Source organism: Danio rerio, chromosome 25 (genome assembly GCF_049306965.1).
Source record: "Danio rerio strain Tuebingen ecotype United States chromosome 25, GRCz12tu, whole genome shotgun sequence".
NCBI lineage: Eukaryota > Metazoa > Chordata > Actinopteri > Cypriniformes > Danionidae > Danio > Danio rerio.
The window spans coordinates 15,997,549-16,011,647 of record NC_133200.1 but is presented as its reverse complement, the minus strand read 5'-3'; the positions used below and the strand labels follow the sequence as shown (position 1 = coordinate 16,011,647).

The window sequence follows — 14,099 nt, the reverse complement described above, 5'->3', positions numbered from 1 at the left end:
GCCATCTGTATGGAGGTACACAGTCAGCTGGTAGTGCTAAAATGAACAGAAGCAGTCGGTGGCATCATGCCACCCCACAATGAGCCTCTGTTAGTTTTGACTAAATATTGAAGATTTTGGTATGGCTATAAAAACAAAAATCTAAAACCCAAAAAACCTTAAGCGATCACCGATATACATCACATGAAACAAAAATGTTAAATAATGTTAACAAAATCGATTGAGTTGTTTTAGAACCTTGAACTTGTGGAAAAGTTAAATCAAAAAACCTTTTAAACTAGCTATTATTGATTCTGTAACAAGGGGTTGTAGCTCTGGCTCTGCCTTTTTAAACACTGAAACCTTAAATAGAGGATAAAGGATTAGTTAGTCCAAGAATGAAAATTCTGCTATTAATTTCTCATCCTCTATTCGTTCCATTCCCCTAAAACCTTAATTTGACTTCCAAACAAAAATTAAGATATTTTAGATGAATTCTAAGATCTTTCTGACCCTCAATAGACAGCATTGGGGCAGCTGTGGCCTAATAGTTAGACAGTTGGACTTCTAATTAAAATGCCGCAGGTTTGGTCCTGGCACAGACAGAAATTGTAGGTGGTGGGAGTTAATAAAGAGCACTTTCACCACCCTCAATAATACCATGGCTGAGGTGAGTCCCTTGAGCAAGCCCCTGTTCCCCTAACTTCTCCCACTCCTCTGGATGTGTGTTTACAGTGTGTGTTTGTACTTGGATCACGACTTTCATTTTTTTACTTTCACTTTCAAGAGTCCAAAGATGTTTAAAGTGCAGAAAAGGAACTAAAACACTGTTAAAACATTCTAAATTGTCTTTAGGGGTTCAACTGTAATTACACGACGCTCCAAAAACACCTTTGTGCACCAAACGCCAGTAGAGTAAGCAGGGCAATCATATTGTCTGTAGTAAACATGCATTGGTACCAGACTCAGCTGAAAAGAATACAAAGTCGAAACGGCCCCAAAAGTGTTTGTGTCTTGGTAAACTTTTTATTAACAAAGTATACAGGCTAAAAAACAAACAACATAATGAAATATATCAACTCAACTGCCTCCACTCCCCTCCCATGCGGTCTCTTTAAACTGGGGTATTCCAATAAATGGAAGTTAACCGAAAAACAAAAAACAAAGTACAGTATCAAGCATGAATCATACAAAATAAGGCAATCATTCTGGAGCACGAGCATTTCTTTGTGCAATAAACATGGAGATTTTGTCAGCTGCTGAAGTCCAGATCCTTAATGTATTCATTGGTACCAAGTCCACTAAAGCTATGGATATTTCCAACATTATAATGTACTGAAGTTGTACCAACCACTTGTACATGTCCAAATTATGTGGAGGCAGCCAATGTTGGGCTAGTAGTTTTTTTGCAGAAGTTAAGCAGCTAGCCAGCCAAACACCTTTAGCTTGGTGAGATTCAACGTAGAATCATCGCTCAATAATGGAATGGATAGATTCACTGGTACAGCATATTCAATAATTTTAGATAAGATAACACACACCTCAATCTAAAATGTTTGTTCTTTTTCACATTCCAACATCATATGAAAAAAGATCCAAGTTCCTGGTCAGGACATTTATCACATAGATGACTAAAGGAGGCATTGATATAAAGTATTTTGAGTGGGGTCTAGTAGATTTGTGACAAAAGTTATAGTGAATAAGTTGGTGATGGGGATTTTTAGATGAGGTAAAAATGTTCTGCCATACTCGTTCCCAGTCTGTGACATCCTCTTCTAGTTGACTGTCAGTTTTTCAACTACGCTGTATAGCTAAATGCTTTGCTGTACCCTCTAAGGCCTGTCTGTACATCCATGAGGTCAACTGATTAGTAGAGGACAGATCAAACCAATAATGATTGGATGAGAGGGCAGATTGTCCCCCCCAGGGAACCACATAGGCCTTCATGGCTGAGATATGGAATATTTTAATGTGACTTTGAAATTATTGCATTCTTGCAAACTCCGGAATGTGCAAACGGATAGTAATTAAGTTACCACACAACCTTTCCAATGAATCAAAAAATACATTTTCAAAACCTTCACCATTGCTGATCCACAGTGGTGGAACAAGCTGCTAACTTAAAACTGGACAGCAGAAATCACTAATGAAATCTTAATCGAACATGCAGCTGAACTTCAAAAACATCAAATCTACATTTAGTTACAACAATTCAGATTTAAACTTTTCTTCAAAATTTGTTTAAGACATTTAGTGATACTAATTCTCAGGTCAACTGTGGAACAAAGTGACATGCTACAAAACTTTGCATGAACTTGCATTTGCAGTCTGTTTCAATAACCTGTGTATGAGTAGAAGTCAATGGAACAAAACATTATATCCTTATGAAAACAATCACCAACCCAATACGACTTTTGATTTCATTCAACCACATCCTTCACTATTCACAGTCCAATCCGCTTGGACTTGGTACCCACTTTCATATGGTGTGTGTGTGTGTGTGTGTGTGTGTGTGAGTGTGTGTGTGTGTGTGTGTGTGTGTGTGTGTGTGTGTGTGTGTGTGTGTGTGTGTGTGTGTGTGTGTGTGTGTTTAAGCCACGGCACATCTGGCTTTGCGGAGCTGAGCAGCGTGCTGGATATGCAGCATGGCAGAACAGATGCACAGTTGGTGTTGGAGGTAAATGTGAGTGATAGGATCAGAAGTCCCATATGCTGATAATGCTCCAACCAGAAGGCCTTCTACAGCCCATAAGCTTTCAGCATGAGCACACTCTGGATTTACAGACCTACAACCCTAGTTTATTTTTGCAGTGAGTGAAGGGTCAGTGGCTCTACATGTTAAAAAATACTTGTTTAATGCAAGCAAATGGATAAAAAAGAGACTAGTGATGCAGCTGAATTGATTCTAGACTATTGGTAATTATTTTGTTTAAATAAATGTAATAATTAACTAATTATTACTTAAAAAATGTAATAATAATAATAATAATAATAATAAAATTTTTAAATTAAATTAATAATTTTAAATGTAGTGCATGGATTTATGAATTGAGTTGCTAAAAGATAAAAAATAGAAATAAAATCAATAATTTTAAGAGGCATAATATATTTAAATTAAATTAATGTTCAGCAGTAGTGAACAGATGAGCAGTTGAAACAAAAAGGCTATGACTCCACATAAAATGTTAGCTCAGGTGAGAGTTATTCTGTCTGACAGAAATCTTCATCATATTAAGGACAATGCTTCATTGATTGCACAAGCTTAGACATTTACTATGAAAAATCACATTTTTGTGTTATTAATAGGTGTTTGGGGCTGCATGGAATGCCCACTGTGCTTAAGGTCACACCACGGAAAGCGATGGACAGAAGATCTTTCATGGAAACTCCAGGACTGCAGAAAGACAGCCCTGCAATGAGTGGATAAAAGTGTCACTGGGCAACATTTCAGGTCAGCAAGAGACAAGCATTTTTTTGTATAACAATGTAATAATCCTTTTAGATATTTCATTTCTTTCATTTTCTTTTCGGCTTATTCCCTTTATTAATCCTGGGTCACCACAGCGGAATAAACCGCTAACTTATCCAGCATATGTTTTACGCAGTGGATGCCCTTCCAGCTGCAACCCATCTCTGGGAAACATCCATACTCACTCATTCACTACGGACAATTTAGCCTACCCAATTCACCTGTACCGCAAGTCTTAGAGAGCACCTGGAAGAAACCCATGCCAAGGAAAACATGCAAACTCCACACAGAAACGCAAACTGACCCAGCCGAGGCTCAAACCAGTGACCTTCTTGCTGTGAGATGACAGCACTACCTACTGCGCCACCGCGTCACCCTAGATATTTTTAATAATCCATAATTTTATAATTTATTTATAAGCACTCATTGACATTTATGGAAATTAATTATAATTACATTTAATAATAAATACATTTTTAGTGAATAAATATATTATTATATAAGAAAGATAATAATTACACAACAATAAATAAACTTTAAATAAATAAATAAACAAATAAATAGAGGAATAAATAAGTAAATAAGTAAATAAATATATTATTAGATAAGGAAAATAATAATAATTGCACAATAATAAATACACTTCAAGTAAATGAATATAATAATAATAATAATAATAACAATAATAATAATAATAATTATTGTTATTATTATTATTATTATTTGATGAAAATTATAATAACTACAAAATAATAAATACACATAAAAATGCATATATTATTATTATATAAGAAAAAAAATATTTACAAAATAAATACACTTCAAATAAATAAATAAATTATTTGATAAGGAAATAACAATTACACAATAATAATTATGCTTCAAATAAATAAATAAATATACAATTATTCTAGAAGGAAAATAATGATAATTACACAATAATAAATACACTTCAAATAAATAAATATATTATTATTATTATTATTATTATTATTATTATATAAGGAGATAAAAATAATAATTACACAATATTAAATACACTTCAAATAAATGATGATTATTATTATTATTATATGAGGAAAATAATAATAATTACACATTAATAATCACACTTAAAAACATGTATTATTATTATTATTATTATACAAGGCAAATAATAATAATAATTACACAATAAATTCATTTCAGAAAAATAGATAAATAAATAAATAAATAAATAAATAAATAAATAAATAAATAAATAAATAAATATATAAATATATTGTTATATAAAGAAAATAATAATTACACAATAATAAATACACTTCAAATAAATAAATAAATATATTATTATATAAAGAAAATAACAAGTACATAATAATAAACACACTTCAAATAAATAAATAAACAAAATAAATATATTGTTATTATTATATGTGGAAAATAATAATAATTACACAATAATAAATGCACTTCAAATAAATAAACAAATAAGTTAACTAACTAATTAATACATATGTTATTATATAAGGAAAATAATAATAATTACACAATTATAAATACATTTCAAATAAACAAACAAATAAATTAATACATATATTATTATATAAGGAAAATAATAATTATTACACTTATTAATATTAACACTTTAAATAAATATTATTATTATTATATAAGGAAAGCAATAATGATTACACTAAATAATAAATACACTTCAAATAAATAAATATATTATTAATATACCACAATAATTGATCTAGTGCCTTCTTGAAAACCTCAATGTCTGAGTACTAGGGAGCCAGCAATAACAGTTTGTCCTTCTGTATCGCGCACAACGGAGTGTGTTTTTTATACTGAGAGATCTGCGGTATGTGGTAACAAGAGCAAAGAGCTATTTTTTGGCCATAGAGCGTCAGATCTGACTGGATGTGTGCTGTAGGCCTGTAGGGAATGGCAGTGCGGAGGCATATGCTGCCTAGCGGGTGAATCCGCTTTTGTTCCAAGTCCTTCTCTCGCTCCCTGCATACGTGCCTGGCACTGAGTTCAATAACATAAGCATGACCTTAGCCCGTCACCTAGTGCAAACTTTTCCCACTCATACATCAAAATAGACTCAGCTCGAGTGGAAAACTGGAGTGCGAGTACTATCTTAAAGGGGACATTTGTTTGCCCCTTTTCAAAAGATGTGAAAGAAACAAATCTCTAGTGTCTCCAAAATGGTTCAATGATGCTTCAACAGAAAAAAATTCAACCGAGCATTTATTATAACACAATATTAATGTACATGTCTCTTTAAATGCAAACGAGCTGCTGCTTTTCAGAAAGGGCTGAGCCTTTACAGCTATTCTGACACTTCAGAAATAAAAAAGATGAGTCTTGTGCAGCCAAAATGTCAGAAATGACTTGTAGTGAATTAAAATCTTGCATGTTCAAACCAATGACTGTAAAAAATATGGACCGCACCATATTTGTTTTTATAGAAAAATAGTTGACCGACTTTTCCCATTGAACACTTTGAATGCAAAACGCCTCATGACAGGCACAAACTGCAAAAAACTGCTGAAATTAGAGCATGGGCATGCGCAGAAGGACTGCATGATGGAGCCAGAGGCAGAGCTGCGGAATCAAGCTACCAACCAAACGCTTGACGTCAAATCAACTACGCCCCCCGAACTTTTCACTTGACCGCCAAGATCTGCTGTTGTTATTAATTTAATAAAAACAATATATGTTGGACTGCAAAATCAAATATATTTCATACACTCCAGACTTAGACTAAACTATGAGCACAAAAAATATTTACCTTAAAATATTAGGACACAAAATTTACAAATCACGGACAGCTATTTGCCACGCAGGAAAAACTGTCCATTTATATTTACAAAAATTACAGCAATATTTCGAAATATCAACAGGATATTTACATATCCCAGCACTATATGCAATAATTCTTCTTAATTTGTACCATAAACATTGCAGTATTAATACATCATTCGATGTCTATCAGCTGCTGCAACATCACTTATATTGTTTATTATTTTTTCTTTATCTCCGTTTTCATTTGGTTTATTCGATGCCTTAATTATATCTGGCAAAGAGGAATTTACATTCATTTTAATGTTTATTAGGAGTTTTAAGGAGGCGTGTTCTTTAAATAAAGTTTGAATAACGTTACAGAAGATCGATGTGGACATAGGCAAACATAAGTTTTGTCTTCCTAATTATTATATCAGACCTATAAAAATAATTACTGCTAGATAACGATCACCTTTGTTTTTCTTGACATGATAACGTTCAGTGTGTACAAGCAAGCAAAAGCCCACATTTATCTGAATAAACAGTGATCCATCAGATCCTGTAGGTCAGATAGCATGGTTTACTGCTAAACAACTCATTTTATCATGGTAAAACAACACAGAAATTGAACAATAACATTTTAATCTCCTCCCGAAACTGCAATGGTCTGCTTAGAGAAGCTGTCAATCTTAACTGTCAATCACGACAACACGCCTCCTTTTTATAGCATTAAATTACTGACTAAAAAGCATACTGTTTACAAAAATGAACATCTGAACCAAGGTCGGCTTGATAACCAGTGTCTTAATTAAACAAAACCATTTTTCAGGAAACTTTATTGCAAGATTAATTCATTTTTTATTATGCTCAAGTCTCGTTGGTTAACTTTTACTGTTACTTATTCACCAAAGTCACTTTAGAGCTAGTATTTATTGATTCTCTAGCGTAATGTCTAATGGGATGACAAAACGTGTTTTTGCTCACATTTTAAGATTATAAGGCTGAAGGGTATAAAAGTCTACAGAGATTTCCCAGTATTTCTCTGTTGCAATTGGGAGATCACAATAACCAACCACAAAAAAGCCAAAGCAGTGCAAACACTACCAGATTACTGTTATGTTTGTGATAAGGAAAAACACTAAAAACATGCGAGCATTTCTTATTTTTGTTTACTGAACTGGTCTGCAGTAGTGAAAACAGGAGACTCATTAGAGTCTTTAAGACTTTAAGATGAGTCCCATCTCACACTCAAAACACTACAATTACTATGGTATAAACACAGTGCAAAACACTATACACTATACTATAAATACACTATAACACAGTGCAAAAGAGAGATCAACTTGTCACTTACCAGTTATGTGATGATTTGATTAGCTGTGGTTTAAAATTACGCTGGGGCTTTCCTCTCCTGTAAGAACTTATTATATGATCTCTGTCACCATCTTGTGGATGGACAACGTCAACCGTCTTTGGTCTGCTCAATGACAGGCTAATGGCCGTCAACGCGCTGTCTCTCAGAAATTATAATTATTTAAAAATAAGCACTATCCTTATAAATAAACTGCATAGTTGCAATCTAAACAACTACATTCTTGACTAAACAAGCCTCAAAAGTACATTATGTTGTCCAACAGAAGTATATATATATATATATATATATATATATATATATATATATATATATATATATATATATATATATATATAAAGTGGGGGCACTTTAGATCATTTTGTAAGGGCACTTTTTATCCATGACTAGAAAGGGCATGTGCACAGCACAGGTTGAGCCCTATGTGTGCACGTGCCAAGCACTTACTGTTTTGTGTTCAACAGAAGAAAGAAACTCAAACCTATTTGTGAAAAGAGTAAGTAAATAATGACAGAAAATAAGTCTTGGGTGAACTACACCTTTAAAGTTGCAAGAAAGATGATAGCACATGGTGAGTGGGATTAATAATCAATGTTAAGGTTTTTGCTTTCAACTTCACCTATAGCATTCTTCAAAGCATGATAATTCACATCCATCATGTTCTGACAATCCCTTATAAACTGTAGCAGAATATTAGTGCTAGTTCTCTGAGCACTTCTGCACACAGATTAAGATGATTATTCATCCAAAAATTAAAATGATGTCACCATCTAGTCCCAGAGATTCTTTCATCTGTGGAACACAAAAAATCATGTTCAATCAGTGGAAGTCAATGGGATCCAACAATATTCTTTTAAACCCCATTGACTTTCAATCAGACTAAAATATTTTGTGTTATTCATAATTAAATAAAAAATTAACTTATTCAATAAAAAGGCATGTTACTTATTGTTTTCTAACTTTATTATATTATTAGTGCAAAAAAGTGTATATATTTATATACACATATATGTACACTCACCGGCCCCTTATTAGGTAAACCTGGACTCTCTTTTGCCTTCAGGCTTTTGACATGAGTTTTTTGTCCATATTGACATGCATCACACAGTTGCTGATTTGTCATCTGCACATCCATGATGTGAATCTCCCGTTCCACCACATCCCAAAGATGCTGTATTGGATTGAGATATGGTGACTGTAGAAGCCATTGGAGGACAGTGAACTCATTGTCATTTTCAAGAAACCTGTCTGAGAGGATTTGCGCTTTATGACATGGTGTGTTATCCTGCTGGAAGTAGCCATCAGAAGATGGGTACACTGTGGTCATAAAGACATGGACATGGTCAGCAACAATACTCGGGTAGGCTTTGGCGTTGACACGATGCTCAGTTGGTATTAATGGGCCCAAAGTGTGCCAAGAAAATATCCCCCACACCATTTCACCACCACTACCAGTCTGAACCATTGATACAAGGCAGGATGGAATGATACTTTTGTGCTATTGATGCCAAATTCTGACCCTACCATCGGAATGTCGCAGTAGAAATCGAGACTCATGAGACCAGGCAATGTTTTTCCAATCATCTACTCTCCAATTTTGGTGAGCCTGGTGTGGTCTTCTGCTGCTGTAGTCGATCCACGTCAGACTTCGATGTGTTGTGCGTTCAGAGATGCACTTCTGCATACCTCGGTTGTAACGAGTGGTTATTTGAGTTACTGTTGCCTTTCTATCAGCTTAAACCAGGTTGGCCATTCCCCTCTGACCTTTAGCATCAACAAGGCATTTGCGCCCACAGAACTGCCAGTCACTGGATATTTTCTCTTTTTCAGACCATTGTCTGAGATGGTTGTGCATGAAAATCCCAGTAGATCAGCACTTTCTGAAATACTCAGACCCAGCCTGCCTGGCACTAACAACAGTGCCATGTTCAAAGTCATTTAAATCAACTTTGTCCCCATTCTGATGCTTAATTTGAGATTGTCTTGACCATGTCTACATGCCTAAATGCATTGATATGCTGCCATGTAATTGGCTGATTAGGAATTTGTGTTAACAAGCAGGTGGATGAGTGTACCTAATAAAGTGGCTGGTGAGTGTGTATATATACATATATTACATCAGAATGCATAATACACATATTATTAGTGATATTTTAGTTTAATTGTAGTTAATGTGTATTATATACAAATATCTTCATATTATTTTTATTTTACTGTACATCATTTGATGAGATACTGAATTAAATATAAAAATTAGTACATATAAAACAAAACCATTGCCAGGATGTAAATATATGCCGTAACAAAATGTGAAAATAACCACACTGTCCACAATGCTTTTGATCTGAGCCTCCGGCACTGATATACATGATAGTTTCTTAATTCAGTAGTGGAATAACTCTGCTGGGCGGACAGTTATTAATTTATAAGATTATTTAATATGTCCAGTGAAAGAACACTTGATTAATTTCTCCTTTTCCCCTGCTGTTTATTAGTGGTTGAATTAAAGATTAACCTTTTAAATGTGTCTGACATTTTCCATGTCCTCTCAAATGCAAAATTAATGCACATTTTTTCATCATTAGTTTAATTTTTCAGCATGATACTTTTGTTCTTTGGGCTGTTGAGTGCTTGAGTGTTACAACCCTTCAGATTGTTTGCCTCTTGCTGCCACGTTTTTGAATGATAATTTCGCTTTGCCGAATACTTCATTAAGCATCATTAGCCAAGCGTGGAGCACCTCATTTAGTAGAGAAGATCTCTGACTTCTGCTAGCTTGACACACAGTCAAAGTTTTTTTTGTAATCAGTGCAGAAAGTCTGCAATCTACCATAAAACAATCTAAATGTAACATGTAGATTGAATTTTATAAAACAGGAACAGCTATTGTGGCTTTCAAAGGAAACGAAGGCCAACGCTGTACCTCGAACGTCTGATGATAAATGACGGATAAGCAGATGTATTTTGCTGTACATTCGAGGTGAACTTAACAACAAGACAAATGTCTTATATAATTTCATCGTTCCTACATCGTGTAACCATTTTCTAACCAATTACTCTTAAAAGTACATCAGATCTGGTATCACGGTTCCTCATCAGTGTTGAGACAACAGCACATTTCATGCATGTCATCCTACAGAATTAATGCAATGCAATGAATCATGAAACGAATCCAGAAATCAATTGCTCTCTCTTTGTAATTTACCGGGCCTTGAACACTGAAACATGACTGAAACACTGCAATTCTTTTGCTCACTATAGACCGGTGCATGGCTCTCTTGTCAGAATAGAGTAGAAATTGCATTCTAGTTACATGACAGCTGATGACTAGTCAAGTGGACAGACAACAGGGTGCTTCTCCTTCAAGTTTACACTGGAAAAGTGTTCACTCATTATTAAAATGTGCAGAAATATTACTAATAAATGTTATTAGAGTTCTTGTGAAATGATAATTTTGAAAACAAATGCACACACACTTTAAAATTATACCGAATGTTACTCAAAGTTTTGGGAACATGCAAGGAATATAATATAGCATCCAAAACAGTGATGCTGCTGGAGGGGTGTGGGGGACCGTCCATTAAAAGTAACTCTGACCTTCTGTGACCCTCATTAACACACAGGACTGCCTTGTTAAAAGACAAGAAGGATTGGTGTTTAATGATGTCGAAAGAAATGTAATTGACTGGGCATTACCATCCGAAGGTTCTGATGCAGTGTTTACCAAGGGTGAGTTTGTAAAAACTGGCCTTCAACCTTTATGGATTAGTTTTAAATGCAAATGATGAGAAAAAATGTAATGCAAAACTCAATTTTCTTTGAGAGCAACACAACACGTCCAACAATAAAATGCGACCTTTTTTAACACACCTGCATATCTAGTTTATCTGGATTTTTTTTTTCAGTAAATGTGCAAGACTTCCCATACTTTATCTGCTTCAATTAAATAGCAGTTAACAACTGGTAGTACATTTTTCTGTGAGCTATACTCCAGTGTCCTACCTAACAAGTTTTGGTTCCAGAACAATGTCTGTAGGTTAGCCAGGAAAGTTTTGTTTAAAGTAAATACAACGTTCCCTTTTGTTATAGAGAGAATGCTCCTGTTTTTGCTTTCCTTACTCAAAAAAACTACCTGCATCTTTCTGGGAAGGTAAGTCGTTGTATAGCCATAAAACAGAGAAAATAAATCAGAAAAAATAACATACGGCGCTCAGCATAATTAAGAACACCCCGTTTTGAAAATGAATATTTTTATCCATTTTTCAGTGAATATAGGCAATGTATTTTGGTGCATTTAAACAAAAGAGATTTATAAAACAGAAATATTTATCAAAATACGTGTGACGGGTGTACTTATATATGCTGAGCACTGTACATAACATCCCCAGAAGGTTCATATTTGAACCCAAATATAACGAAATAGGAAACATATGAGAACGTTGTGTTTTTGCTGGAGTGTTAACAATTAGGATAACAATTAAAATACTGTGATAGAAAACGCAAGTTGCTGGTTTAAACACAACAGCGGATTATTTGAATATAGTAAAGAAAACTGGAAGCGAATGAACCCGGAAGTCTGACATTTTAGCCCATTACTCGTCGCTGTCCATTCAGCACCACGAGCGCCACAACCATTGGAAATCAACAGATTCACGCACATTCATTGCAGTCAATAATAAGTCAGTTCTGCCTTTTTTAAAGCTGATATGAATGTGTTAACATTGCATAATAAAGGCATGCCGACAATATGTTAACAATGTGCAGTGTTTTATAGACATTTGGTCTCAATGAATTGCAACATTTCAAGATATGTTGATTCTATTATGTTCGATGAAGGCATAGTAATACATGATTAGGAAAACTTTGTTTTTTTATAAGCATTTGTTACTTAATTTGGATTATGCGTGTATATTTTACCATAATTGAGTGTGCTATGATTACATTTGTGATTTCTCTCTTCTGTTACTGATGAACCGCTAGAGGGCGATCGAGCATTGTTGAAGGTGATAAACCCACACTGGCTGAAGCAACGGAAACCTCTACAGCCAAATGATGCATCAATTCGCACACAACTGACAGATACATGCATATTTTCTGCCATCATTCATTGTCAACTTTATAGGCTAGAGATACCATACCACAAGCAACATACCAAACTGTGATAATAGTTTGGTGTTAACTGAGTATTTTTGAGCATCAATCAAACGTAATAAACTAAATGTAAGTTGTAATCTTCTAAAATAAGCAGTTCATGTAACTACATAAGATGTATGAAACGAAGAACGGGGACTTTGTATCAACTAAAAATAGATACGTGCATGAAAGGCAAAAATTACAGCAACATATGTGAAATGTTTGCATTTTGTAGTTTATACAGCTATTTTGTGATGAATTACTGTAATATTAATAACTGGACTATTTCTGTAAACAGTATTTAGAAATAGCCTAATAATAATAATAATCTTTTCCAAGGCCACGATTCATACTTTTGACCGGGTTTACATGTTGTGATTTAGTTGAAATCCCATAAAAGTCTAATTACTAAGTGCAACAATTTTGCTTATTATTAAACTACAATTTTAACAAATAAAATACAAACATTTAGTAATATAAAGCCTAAAGTAGCCTAAAGTTTTAAATGTTTATTTAATAGCTATTGTGCATCAGTGTGGGGGTTGTCATCTTCACTTTACAACTCTACTTTTTAGCTTTAGCAGTCTGATACAAATAGTTGATAACAAAGGAATTTCAATGTCTTCAAAAAAATAAAAATAAAATAAAAATCTGAACACAATTACTCCTATTTTAAACTGTCAAACCTATAAGAAGCCTAAATCAAATTTTTACAGGAGTATTGAGTGAAGAATTATGCGTCACAATTTGAACGATCGTTAATCAGACTTATAATTGACTAAAAATTGACTAATTAGACCTTTTATCCGTTTAGGTGGGAGCCAAGACGAGCCATCACATGGTCTCACTACATGCACTCTGTAGGGCCCCTAACGTTCGAGTTACGCCGTCAGACTAATGCGTTGTGACTGCTCCTCTCTCTTGTGACAAAGTCTTACAGCTGCCTCCAAATCAATGCATGTCAAAGAAATATGAAAACAATCACGACGTAGAAGGCGAAAAAATCCTGTCTGGATAATCAAAGACGGTGTTTTCTCAAGACACCAGACGAATTCGTCCACAACTTCTGTCAGATTGCTCGTCGTTGTCTTTTATTTTTTTCCCCACAGACGAAGGCCGCTTGTCACATCTGTCGGATTTGTCGTGTAATTTGTAATTATTACCCATCATGAGGTCTCCAGCTTTAACCCGTCCTTAATTAAAAGCATATTTAAAGTTCTGTCAGTGGCAGCAACGTAAACAGATGGTTTTCTGTCAACATCGAGCTTTGAAGATTTCATTCGATGGATGCAGATATGTAGTCTCGTTTTGTAACGCGAGAAATTACGTTTAAAAGATCAGCATTTGTGTGTTTGGAATTATTTATTTATA

The 14,099-nt window shown here is 34.2% G+C and overlaps 2 protein-coding genes across 55 annotated transcripts in view; one reads left to right on the top strand and one right to left on the bottom strand.

Moving 5' to 3' along the window:
• The window catches only part of dnajc24 (DnaJ (Hsp40) homolog, subfamily C, member 24), a 276,223-nt gene that overhangs the window by 76,558 nt on the left and 185,566 nt on the right, over positions 1-14,099 (bottom strand). The window lies entirely within an intron of this gene.
• pax6a (paired box 6a) overlaps positions 1-14,099 on the top strand; it is an 82,267-nt gene that overhangs the window by 41,872 nt on the left and 26,296 nt on the right. For 10 of the 26 annotated variants that reach the window (XM_073941717.1, XM_073941703.1, XM_073941697.1 and 7 more), the window contains exon 3: positions 3,286-3,430. The gene's annotated coding sequence lies outside the window, so the exon portion shown is untranslated. Of the gene's footprint in view, positions 1-2,574; positions 2,790-3,285; positions 3,431-14,099 lie in introns of all 26 variants that reach the window. The other 16 variants (XM_073941702.1, XM_073941718.1, XM_073941707.1 and 13 more) reach the window with 3 other exon arrangements.